This window comes from Rosa chinensis, chromosome 6 (assembly GCF_002994745.2).
Source record: "Rosa chinensis cultivar Old Blush chromosome 6, RchiOBHm-V2, whole genome shotgun sequence".
NCBI classification, from domain to species: domain Eukaryota; kingdom Viridiplantae; phylum Streptophyta; class Magnoliopsida; order Rosales; family Rosaceae; genus Rosa; species Rosa chinensis.
The window spans coordinates 14,752,004-14,765,540 of record NC_037093.1 but is presented as its reverse complement, the minus strand read 5'-3'; positions in this window follow the sequence as shown (position 1 = coordinate 14,765,540).

Sequence of the window (13,537 nt, the reverse complement as noted above, 5' to 3'; positions counted from 1 at the left end):
ACACAGCACCAGACACAGCCGGCCTACCGCTGGTATAGGACCCATCGTGCAAATGCAGGTACCGCTAAGCCCACCTGAGCTGGCAGGAATGGGACCACCCCCTATCCCACAACTGCCGGAGCAGGAGGCGGAGTCATCGCTGCGCACCCACCACTCGAGGACTAGAACAAGGACTGAGGGTAATCTACCCATTCCCTGGCGGGGGTTCGCTCCGCGGAGCTCCCGAGCGGGCCCCGCTGGCGACGCAACCACCCAAATTTTGGAGAGGATGCAGCAGTTAGAACGGAGATTAATCCTGGCGGAGGCAGGCACCCCGGCGCCAGCCCCAAACCCACTCTTCGCGTCCAGGCCAGGCCCATTCACCGCTACAATTTTGCAAGCCGTCAGACCAGCGTTTGCAAAGACCCCAAAAATGTCACATTATAGCGGTAAGACCGATCCCTTCGTCCACATGGACACGTTCAAGAAGGTCACCAACAACAAGGGATTTGATGACGCCACCCTGTGCCACTTGTTCAGCGAAACGCTGGATAGTGAGGCAATGAGTTGGTTTTTCGAGTGTCCGCCAGGGTCCATCGACTCATTCCACGCATTATCTCATGCTTTCCTCTCTCGATTCATCTTGTTGTCCGCCGGTCATCACAACACGAGCCAGTTGTTTGGCGTCAGGCAGGGAGGGGACGAATCATTGAAGGCATTCGTCACAAGATGGCGAGCGGCAGCATCTCAGTGCCGCGATCTCGACAAAACAATGGCTTCGGCGGCTTTCAAGCAGGGACTCCTCAAGGGACCATTCCTCTATCACCTCAACTACAATCATCCAAATGCGGCGTATGATCACCTTATGAGTGAGGCGGTCATTCATGCCCAGGCAGAGTTTATCACATATGGAGAAACCCCACCGCCACCAGCAACACCAACAAAGTCATCTCAACCCTCCTCCAGCCATCAGGAGACCGCCAGCAAAGCCCCCACTGCACCGCCAGCTGACAAGAAGAGGGAGTGGCAGCAGGGCGGTTACCAAAGCAAGAGGCAGAAAGACAACCACTACAAGGGCAACCGCCAATCCCATGGGGACAATCGCAACAAGCAGACGGAATCCTCTCAGCGGTATGCAGTGTTCACCGTCCTCACAGCCTCGTACGAGGAGATTTACAATCAGTGCAAGGATCAGATACCACCGCCACCCTCACCGAGACTCCCCAAAAAGGGTAAGCCAAGAAACACCGGCATGTGGTGCAAATACCACGAGGACAGCGGTCACAATACCAACAGTTGCAACGCTCTCAAAACAACCATTGAGACCCTATACCGTGACGGCAAGATGGATCAGTTCAAGGTGCGCCAACCGCCACCTGTGATTGCCAACATTGAGCCACTGGGCCGCATCAACACCATCGACGGCGGGGCTCCAATCACCAACATGTCTCACAGGGCAAGAAAGCGTTACGCACGCGCCAATCACCCAAAGGAAGTCTGTAACATCCGCTACGAGAGATCCACCAAACTCCCAAAGTCTGGTTGGGAGCCCATCACCTTCTCAGAGGAGGAGGAGCGCGGAGTACATCTACCCCATGACGACCCATTCCTGATCGATGCCATTCTCGACAGATGGTCAGTAGGAAGAATCTTGGTGGATAGCGGATCTGCTGTCAATGTCATATTCAGCGGTTGTTACAACAACCTTAAGCGGAACAAGAAACTACTACAAGACCATGAGCCATTGCTTAGCTTCTCCAGCGATATCACTCAGCCGCTGGGTTCTGACTACATGCGGTTAACCATCGGCTCCAGTTCATGTATGGCGGAGGTACATACCGAATTTATAATTGTGGACTGTTTCAGTTCGTATAACGCCATCATAGGACGGCCGGCACTCAACAAGCTCAAATGCATCATCGCCGGATACATGCTTCTCATGAAGTTCCCCACACCCAACGGCACGGGCTGTGTCAGGGGAAGTCAGCAACTGGCACGAGAATGCTACTCTACCACCATTGCGCGGTCAACCCGCCGCCACGAAATCCTAACGGTAGGAAATCAGGCACCGCCACCAGATATCTTCGAGGATCCTAGGGATGAGGAGGAGAAATACGTGAGGAAGGAACCGGTCAATCCTGAAACATCGTTGAAGGTCATCAGCATCTCTGACGAGCACCCAGAGCGGACAGTCCGCATAGGAGCTCAGCTAGACCCAGGAGTGGCCGCAGAACTCACTCAATTCCTGCGGGACAACGCCGCCGTTTTCGCATGGTCATATGCGGACATGCCGGGTATCTCTCCCGAAATCATCACACACAAACTAACCATTAAGCCATCCTTCCATCCCATCAAGCAGAGGCGAAGGGCCTTCGACGAGGAGAAATACCGCGCCATAGGAGAAGAGGTCGCCAAACTCCAGGGCATTGGATTCATCCGCCAGGTAATCTATCCCCAATGGATCTCCAACCTGGTCATGGTCAAGAAGCCTAGCGGCAAGTGGCGGATGTGTGTCGACTTCAAAAATCTCAACAAGGCGTGCCCAAAGGACAGTTTCCCTCTCCCACGCATTGATCAGCTGGTTGACGCAACCGCCGGGCATGAACTCCTCAGCATGATGGACGCTTTCTCCGGCTACAATCAGATCAAGATGCATCCCAGCGATCAGGAGTGTACCACCTTCACCACCGACAAGGGCCTCTACTGCTACAATGTTATGCCTTTCGGTCTGAAGAACGCCGGTGCAACTTATCAGCGGCTGATGAATGCTATGTTCGCTGAACATTTGGGCAAGATAATCGAGGTCTACGTGGACGACATGTTGGTCAAGAGTATAAAGGCCAGCGGACACGTGGCAAACCTCAAGATCATAGTTACCATCCTCCTGGCCTATGGCATGCGCCTCAACCCAGAAAAATGCTTCTTTGGCGTCACCGCCAGCAAATTTCTGGGTTATATCGTCAGTGAACGAGGAATCGAGGCTAACCCGGACAAGGTGCAGGCCATACTCGACCTGGCAGACCCTGAGTATAAGGTACACGTCCAGTGCCTCCAAGGCAAGTTAACCGCCCTTTCTCGATTCATCTCCAGGCTCACTGACAGGTGTGCCCCATTTTTCAAACTCCTCAAAACAACTCACAAGAAAGTCATCAACTGGAACCCAGAATGTCAGACGGCGTTTCAGGGCTTGAAGGATTATCTGGCGGCAGTCCCACTACTCTCTATCCCTGTGCAAGGAGAGACACTGTTCATATACCTAGCGGTATCGGTATCAGCGGTGAGTTGCGCCATTGTCCGGCGGGAGGGACAGGACGAGCTCCCAGTTTTCTACGCCGGCAGGGGCATGAACGGGGCAGAAACAAGGTATCCACCCTTAGAGCAGCTAGCTCTTGCACTCATCGTTGCCGCCAGGCGCCTCCGCCAATATTTTCAAGCGCACACAATCCATGTGTTAACCAATCAACCTCTGAGACAAGTGATGCAGAACCCTGAACATTCAGGGCGCCTCAGCAAGTGGGCCATCGAGCTCAGTGAATTTGACATAGAGTACAAGCCAAGAGCCGCCATGAAGGGCCAGGCGGTAGCGGACTTCATCGCTAAGCTCACTGAACGTCAACCCGATCCCAGCACGGAGGCTGAGCCCGGGACGAAATCGGTCACCGCTAAGGAGCCAGCTCCCCTACAATCAGATTGGAACCTGCATGTGGACGGCTCCGCCAGCGCTAAGGCCAGCGGCGCTGGAGTCATCCTCACAGGACCTGGGGGGCTGAATGTGGAATACGCATTAAAATTCAACTTCAAGGCCTCCAACAATATGGCGGAGTACGAAGCACTCATTGCCGGCTTACTCCTCGCCATCGATTCAGGGGCTGACAGTGTCAACATCTTCAGTGATTCCCAGTTGGTCGTTAACCAGGTCAATGACAGCTTCCAGGCCAAGGACCAACAGTTAGCGGCATACTTGGGGTACGTTAAGACACTCCTCAAGAAATTCAAATTTCATAACATCACACAAATCCCCAGGGAAAAGAACGCTAAGGCTGATTCACTGGCAAGACTGGCGACCGCCCAGCCACATCAGAGTCCAGCGGACACAAGAGTGGAGTGTCTTGACAAGCCAAGTATCACAAAAACCCTGGCGGAGATCTTCAACATTGAGGTCAATACCAGCTGGATGGACGAAGTCATTCAGTACAAGCGCAACGGCACATTGCCGGACGACAAAGTCAGGGCGCGACAACTCCAGCGGAGGGCAACCCGCTACAACATCCAGGACGGCAAGCTGTACCGCCAGGGATTCACCCATCCCAACCTCCGCTGCCTAACCCCAGAGGAGGGAAAGGTCGTTCTGGCAGCAATTCATAGCGGAGAATGCGGAAACCATTCAGGCGCCAGATCCTTAGCCAATCGCACAATGCGACAAGGCTATTTTTGGCCTACTCTCGGCGACGATGCCCGCCAGGTATCAAGATCATGCCACAAGTGCCAGCAATTTGCTGACATCCCGCATGCACCGGCGGAACCACTATCGGTCATCGTCGCTCCATGGATCCACTCAACTTGGGGCCTGGATCTGATGGGAAAATTTCAAACCGCCAAGGGCCAGTTCAAGTACATCATAGTGGCTATCGACTACGACAGCAAGTGGATAGAGGCGGAACCACTAACAGCAATAACTACCGCCAAGGTAATTCACTTCCTCTGGAAGAACATCTACTGCCGTTACGGTGTCCCACACACGATAATCACCGACAATGGCACACAATTCAACAACAAGGAGCTCATCTCTTTCACCGCCAACTTGGGTACTAAGATGAGTTTTGCATCTGTCGCCCACCCCCAGACCAACGGTCAGGTCGAAGCAGCAAACAAGATAATCAAAAAGCTGCTGAAGAAAAAACTCGACAAGGCAAAGGGTCTATGGGCGGCGAAACTCCCGGAAGTTCTATGGGCCATCAGAACAACCCCAACTTCCGCAACTGGTGAAACTCCTTTTTGCATGATGTTCGGAACGGAGGCGGTCCTGCCTATTGAGGTCTCTCAACCTACCGCCAGAGTCGAGGGCTACCGCCCAGAGACCAACACTGACGGCATCAACCTGGACAAGGACCTCCTGGAGGAAAAGCGACACAAGGCCCACCTATGCAACCTGCAAAACAAGCAGCGGGTATCGCGTTTCTACAACGCCAGAGTCAAGGCCCGGAACCTCCAACTGGGGGACTGGGTAATGAAGGAAGTCATTCCACCGCCAACAAAGCTTCGCCCAACTTGGGAAGGTCCATACAAAATTGTGGAAGTCGTTAGCCCAGGCACCTTCTACTTAATGGACAAGGATGGCGTCACAACGACCCACCCTTGGAATACCGAACACCTTCGGTATTATTACAAATAGTCATGCCGCTACCCAAGAGCATCTTGACTTAGCTAAATTTTTGTTCAATATTTAGCTAAGGGAAGCTACCCAACGGGTACTACCCCTCTTTTGTAAACGCTGATCAGTCAGCTATCAATGAAACGAGGAATTATTCAAACCATTGTTACCAAGTCTAGCACTGAGGGCAACTGGCAACGCCAGGAATCGTCAGCGGACCACGTCCGCTACGTGGTGCACTTGGACCAATTTTAATTCCTTTAATGTTTCATTGCTTGGCAAAAAAAAAAATCTCTACGTCAAAACTCTAGCGGTACAAACACATCATGACAAACGTCAAACTCTGAAATTTCATTTCAGGGCTGGGACTCCCCACCCAAAATAGTTCATTATTACAGTGTCAAAAAAAAAAAAAAAAAAAAAAACCTATGGAAGTCTCGGCTAGCTTCAGCGGTTGTCTTCGGCTTCTCCGGCTTCAACTGGCGGCGGCACGACCGATCGGACCCTCGAGCTGTCGGACTGGGAGTCTCCATTGTACCATCCGCCCGGGTGTGTGCCTACAGAAATCCGGCACGTGACACCTCCGACGGGGTCTGCTGGGGAGTCTGCTGGGACCTTTCCGGCGGATGGGAGCCACTTTCCCCGCTGCCCGAATGAGTACCCGCCGCAGGGGGAGGCACGACTTCTGTCTCCGGCGGGACACCCTCGACCACCGGCACGTCGGGCTGTGACGCCTTTACAAAGTCAATGGCGCCCTTCCGCGTCAACATGTCTATATTGGCCCGGGCCCCAGACTTCGCCGCTTCGGTCAATGTCTTTTTATACTCCGCCGACATCTTGAACGCTTCAACGGCGGCAGCCGCAGAAGAACTCTGTTCATTTTTCAGGCGGGTGACCTCCCCGTCCAGCCGCTGCATCTCACCCAGTCTGGCGGCAGACTCCCGCTGCACAATAATGAGCTTCTTATCTTTAGCGGTTATCCGCTCCTGCAGCAATGCGATCTCCTGCTCCAACTGGGAGACGCGTTCATTCCTCTCCAGGTCCCGCCTTATGGCCGCATTAAGCTTGCCGCGGGCGTCCGCATAGTCACACTCCGCCTTGACCAGCCCCCGCTCGGCCTCCGCCAATCTCTCCTTGGCCTCCGCCAACTCCCTCTGGAGACCTCCGATCTCTCCCCTGAGCTCTTCCTCAATCCGGGGCTGCTTAGACGCCGCCTCGAACATATCATGTAACCCCACAGATATTTGACCAAACGCCGAGCTGAAGGGCGATTGGTCAATTGCCGTCGGGCGCGATATGCCCGCCAGACCCCCGAACCCCAGCCGCTCGCACAGATGGAAAAGGAATGCCCGCTCCCCTTCTGTCATGAATGGCGCATACTCGGCAAAGGAGTCCAGATCACTGACGGCTGCTGCCTCTCCCTCCGCCACTGCAACCTTCGACGCAGCTTGTCGAGCCTTCTTTTGTTGGCGGACTCCGATCACCACCTCTTCTTCCTCTTCCTCGACGGGGGAGTCAGGCTGCCGGCGTTTTTTCTCCAGCGCCCGTTGTGTCCCAGCAGCGGTCCTCGTCACCCGCACCGGCGGCTCACCCCGGGACTCGGTGGCAGTCTCCGTCGGCTGCACCGTCTTCTTTTGAGGACCGCGCCGGGTGGTAGGCATCCGCTCCCGCGGCCTTGTACCAACAATCCCCCTCTCCCCGCCGCCCGCTTGGGTATCCGCCTGCACTACCGGCAGGCCATCCTCACCCAGATGGGAGTGGTGCGGCATCGGCAGCTCCACCGCAACCTCGGACTGGCTCAGCACCAGCGTCTCCGGGTTCACCACCGTCTGCTGGGCCGCCAGCCCCTCGGCATACATAGCCTCCAGAAAATTTTCTATCTCGGCACGATCCATTGCTTTTTCGAAAGCGTCGCGACTAGATTTGTTGCCGGGCGGGGTTTCTGAAAAGAAAAACACAAACACCCGTCAGTCCGGATCACTTACAAAAAAAGAGGTGTGGCGGAATTGCTCTCACCAATAGAGCGAGTTAGCCCCAGGTCGACCAGCAATTCCCAACCGGTCAGAAGACGGAAGTCAAGCAAATTGCGGTTCCGCCAGCAGCCGCGGATCCTCGCCACGCGACACTCCTCTTCGCGCGTCAAGATGTACCTTAGTCCCGCTGCACAAACACAATAATCATTAGCAAAAACCGCAGGTTTGCAAAAGTTTGAACCCGCCAGTTAGTTTTAGCGGAAACCAGTTGCCAACCTCGGATGGGCTGGAATTCCGACTTAGTCTTAAACGTCGGCCCCTCCACATTCGACCTGGTGTGGTACTCCCAGCCATCTGTGGCGACGCAGAAGGTCCCCCGCCAGTAGGACATTGAGTCCCTTAGATTCTCAATCAACTTGGGCGCTCCCTGGCGGCGGCTCAGGTTCACGCACCCTCTGCAACCTCGGCGCTTCACATACACTAGCTCGTAGAAGTGAAGCACTTCCGCCACGGTAGGCCCCTCGCACCCCGACAAGCGCCACAAGGAGTTCATCGCCAACATCAACCGCCACATGTTGGGACAGATCTGCCCAAAGGCAAGGCCAAACTCGCACACAAGAATTTGGAGATTGGGCACTAGCGGGAATGTCACTCCTTGGCGGAATATGGCCTCGTGAACGGCAGCACATCCAGCTGGGAGCATCGAGGCCTTCTCATCCGCTGTCGGGGGGCGCAGCTTCACCGAGCCCGGCAACCAGAACGTCCGCTTCATCCGGTTAACAGCGGCGGCATCCATCCGCCCACCTGCCTCGTCGACGGCGGTGCCATCTGAGAGGTACCACGCCGACTCGACATTTTGGCCCGGCGGTTCCCCTTCGCCAGCGGAGCCGCTAGCAGCACTATTGCTCGCCAAGCGCTCGTCGCGCCTAGCAACCTCACCCGCCCTAGAGCTCTCTGGACGCGAACCACGATCCATAGCTATTTCCCAGGGGATGGTCCGAAGTGGCTCAACTTCAAGCGGTTCTGGCAGTGAGGTTCCTGCATGGGCAGACGGACGCAACGAGTCAATAAAGGTCATATCCGCCACGCTGAACGACACGTCAGACCCGGAATCCTCACTGCTCGAAATATCTATGACGTTGGCCATCCCAAACCCTAAAACCTACATCAGTTAGCACAAATACAGATCTAACCTACTCTCACATCAGATATAGCCAAAGATGCCAAGAACAACTACCCACAAAAATACCAAAACAAAAACAACCACACGCTCAACCCAGATTAGACCGTCTAGCAAAACCCAAAACCCCAACTTTCTGTCAAACACCATAACCTCCCTCAAATCTCTCCCTACACCCTCCGAGAACAACACAGAAGCAATATCATACCATTAACAGAAATACCAAAACCCAGAAACCACCATTGCAGATTCAATAAAACAGGAAGAGGATCCGAAATACCAACCTCAAGTCGAAGACTTTGGAGTGCGGCTCGTCTTCACTGACAGATTTCGTCCTCTCCAGTCCGACTACTCCACGCAAACCCGGGGATCTCCTTCGCAATTCGCAGACGAACAAGGCTCGAAGCAGGCAACTCAGATTTGAAGATTTTCCAGAAATGTCGAAACTCGCTCAGTTCCCCCCTTTTTATGTCAACATCAAGTAATCCTGAGCCGTCCGCTACAAAACTACATCACGTACCAACCGTACACGTGTCCCACATCTTCACTAACTCCCTGGATTAGCCGAGGCGTCGCCTCGGTTACGAAATCCATCATTACTCGCATTAATGACGAGAAGACGGCTAGGCTTAGGAGACAAGCCTCCAGACGCTAACCCTCTGAGAGTTAGCCACGTGTCAACCGTCATCATTCTTTAGCTTCCAAGGGAAGTCACCACCTGACAAGTAAACCCCCAACCATGGCAAGTCTCCGCTGAGCGAAAACCCCGCTCAGTGGATCCATCCTCACTTGCATCTCCCAAGTGACGGAGTCTCCGCTGAGCGAAAACCCCGCTCAGCGGATCCATCCTCACTTGCATCTCCCAAGTGACGGAGTCTCCGCTGAGCGAAACTCCGCCAGCGGATCCTCACTTGTCATCTTCCAAGTGACGGAGTCTCCGCTGAGCGAAACCCCGCCAGCGGATCCTCACTTGCATCTCCCAAGTGACGGAGTCTCCGCTGAGCGAAACCCCGCCAGCGGATCCTCACTTGCATCTCCCAAGTGACGGAGTCTCCGCTGAGCGAAACCCCGCCAGCGGATCCTCACTTGTCATCTTCCAAGTGACGGAGTCTCCGCTGAGCGAAACCCCGCCAGCGGATCCTCACTTGTCATCTCCCAGGTGACTGTCCACTGAGTAAAACCCCGCCAGCGGAGCTTCTCTCCTCATTTGGTAAACGGGGCGTCCTCCGTTACACAGCGCACCGCTAGCTGACCCCATTTCTCATCTGACAAGCTGCGCACTTTATTCAGCGCAACACCGCTCAATAAAATACCACCAAGCACGTCTACTTGACGCTGCTTCCTGCTACATCTAGCGGGGGACTTCCGCCAGCGGCGGATCCCGAGGCCACGCCTCTCTGACAACGCCGCCACGCGGGGTTACGGTCAGAATGTCCCTACGGGACACGGGGACTAGTCAACAGTCTACGACAGCCCTGATCAGGTACGTTGACCCCCGTCACCTGGGTGCTAAGATTGGGCTCGCAACCCAACACCCTCTGCTCCGTGCAGCGCTGCTCCGTGCAGCTCCCCCTCAACAAACAATAACAACGACCATCCGGAGGTCCATCTTAGCCGGGGAGTGGGGGACTCCCTGGGGGGCCTAGCAGGGGCCCACCCGAAAGGGCACAAAGCGTTTGCTCAGTAAATCCATGGTTGACAACGCACTGACGCTAATTATGCTTCTGCAAAGTCTAGCGGGAGAAACGCTTCAAACCGCCGATCAACTCCCCAACCAAGATTGCCCTCCTTGACTGGGGATTTGGGGGACTTGTACATACATGTCCATTTGCAAGCATAATTAGCTATAATGAGCCACGCTCATGGTACCACCAGGGGTACCAACGCCCACCATATGAGTGACTGGCGTAAAGACAGTTAGCCGGGTTACCGCCTGAGCCCCGGATCAACCCCAAAGCACCGCCGACGCGCCGCCACGCGCCGTGTCAAGATGGCATCAGAAGCTACTGAAACTGGGAACTGAAGCACATCAGTCCCACATCGAAAACAAATAGAAGATCATCCTCTTCCTCACCTATAAAAGGTTCTCTCCTCTCTCCTCATTTATTACGCATTCAATACTTACCTACTGTCACTTTGTCAACATAAATACATTGACTAACTTAGGCATCGGAGAGTTGAAGACCGCCCGGCGCGGTCTCCCTCTGACGCCCATTGTATTTTATTTGACAGGTAACGGGAACCACTCACAATAAAGGTATCGATCCGCCCGCCGGATCAGCGTTAACTAAGGTCCAGCTATCGCTAGACTTTTAGACATTAACACTTATTTTTCACAAGTTTTGAGTTCTCATCTTGTCATAAACTTGTGCAAAGGTCTGTAGTGATAAGAAGAATAGGAGAACACAGAGATGTTTCGTTATTGTTTCGTTGAGTGACGCAGTCGGAAGTAACATGGGTTTACAAGCAATAAACCCTAAAAAGATAAATCTGGAGTCCACCAGAGAAATGGAGAAAAATCTCTAAATTTTATTAAATTTGATATGATAAACTAATCCTAATACAAAACATGATGATACTTATATAGGCATCCAAGACCTAAAATCACAATCTAACAAGAAATCCTAAAGAATCAAAATTTAAAAGGAAACTAAAAACCTAAAATAAAAGAACTCTAAAACAAATGTAAAACTAGCCTAAAAATATTAAATCCCGAATCGGATAATTAAAACAACATATTTTGGCCTAAATCCGTTAGGGCTCACTAAAGTAAGTCTTGAAGATCTCGTCATTCCCATTCCAAAAAGGTATCATGCATCTCAAACGGACATTCTGGCCAAAATTTACTCCCATCTGGTTCACAATCCAGAACCTGACTTTTCGCACGAGAAACTTGAAAAGTCCAAAACCAAATTTTCTTGGGTATTGCAGCGGCTAATAACCTCATTATGCGTGAATTACCTATTTTCCAATCACTCTTCTTGATTCCACGCTGCTTCTTTATTTTTCTAGTTTTCCGGCTAAACTAGGCTCATTCTCGTCCTACATCATTGAGAAAATAGAAATTGTGCATATTTTAACTATGTTAAGTTTGTTGATGTTGGTACAATTGCTAGCAATCCTTGCCTCTACGTTTGTCATACAGTCAAAGGTTTGTAAGGATCAGTTTGCCCCTACGAATTCTAATGTTAGGACTTATTTTACATAAAAGGGAATTCAATAGAGAAGGCTTATTTTTACATGTTTTGGGTTTTCAACTTGTCATAAACTATGTTCTAGCATTTTTAAGAAGGATTCAAACTCTTCACTTAATTTAGCTTTTGTAAATCTCAGGCTGAAATCCAACATGGTGATGCATCAAAGGAATCAGAGTAGAATGTTCATGTAATTATACCAATGAGTTCACTACGCACCGGTAATATTTCATTCAGTTTTATACTTTTATTTAAATCATTAATGGACCTTATTTAAGTTGGATTACAAATTAAATGTGTTGCTTTGTATAGATATTTGAAAGTAAGGCTGCATTACTTCAACGGATCCATCCAATGGGAAAGAAAAACAATTGTGTGATTGTGGTTGAGAGGCCTGATTCATCAAATTCGGGTAATATTGTGAAGGAAACCAAAAATAAGATTTGCATTTTTTTGTTTGTTCCAGGTCTACCGCAGATGGATGTCATGCAATTCTCAATTAATTTATTTTGAATTGTTCTTTACATATATAGCAGCTTGAGAGCTCGAGCTTGGTGAGGGATCAGATTGATGTAATTCCATAACAGTTAAAGAAGAAATGCTACAGCTAGCAAACATAATGAATACAAAAATAGAATGTTTACAGATAAAGATAGACTGATAGACATAAGCCCATAGATTGAGCGAGGTTCAGCACTTGCAGAAACTTCAATGTTAAAGTTTTAATATGCCCCCAACTTGTTCCTACAAAGACAAACACCAAAGAATACTGCCAATAAACCCCAAGCAAATTAGAAAACTTGTAATGGTAAACTCGAGTACTGATAAGAAATAATAGAAAGAAGAATAATGCTTGGAAATGCAAGAGATAAGTGGTAGTGAGAACAAGCTACATTCCTGATAGATTATTAAAGTCATTCACTGGGATTGAGCCTTTTGTGGGGCTACAAATTTTGAGAGTGAACCTATAAACACAACGAGGAGACATCTTGTCAAAGAAGAAATATCTAGTTGAGAGGAGAATATTTTGTCGAGGAGTTATTTCCTCTCAAGGAAGAAATATCTAGTCGAGGAGCATATTTCTTGTCTAAGAAAAAATATCTCGTCAAGGAGGATCTAGTTACGGCGAAACCTTTCAAGGAAGATTTCCCTAGGTGAAGATTTACTCGAGGAGATATTCAAATAATATCCTCGAAGCAAGGAAGAATCCTCTTGAGGTAACAAAATAGATAGCCTTGAAGCGTTGGTGACAAGCAGATACCCGTACCACGACCCAAAACGCTAATGCCACCGCCACTAACATCCATCGAAATCGCTGCCGCCACTGACATCCAACGAAGTCGCCATCGCCATAGCACACTGGTTGATCACCTCACCAACACACCAAAGCCAACGACCCTGTCGAACCAGACTACGAGATCTCCACCAGAACGGATCCTGTAAAATCCGTCCTCCTACCGCTATAACCAGCCTCGCAACCATCTCATTTGCATTTGAGCCACATCCTCTTCCAAAACTAGAGGTCACAGCAGATTGCACCCCGCCACCAGTAGCCACCAAACGCTTTTGATCCCATCACCAGTTTGTAGCCAAATCAGAATTGATCTGGTCACCAACCCGATTCAGGTTTCCTTCACGCTTGCAGCCTTGCCGCTCATCTAGAAGCATCCATAAAACTAGTCTCGTTCGACCACGCACAGCACACGCTGGCAAGGCCAGAGGCCTGTCCAGCATGGTGGCGCAGTCGAACAAGCGAAACAGCCCTGAAAAAGGGAGTAAGTCGCAAAGGCGCATACTAGCTAGGGTTTTTCTCTCGTAGTTTTATTTTTGTATCATGGAA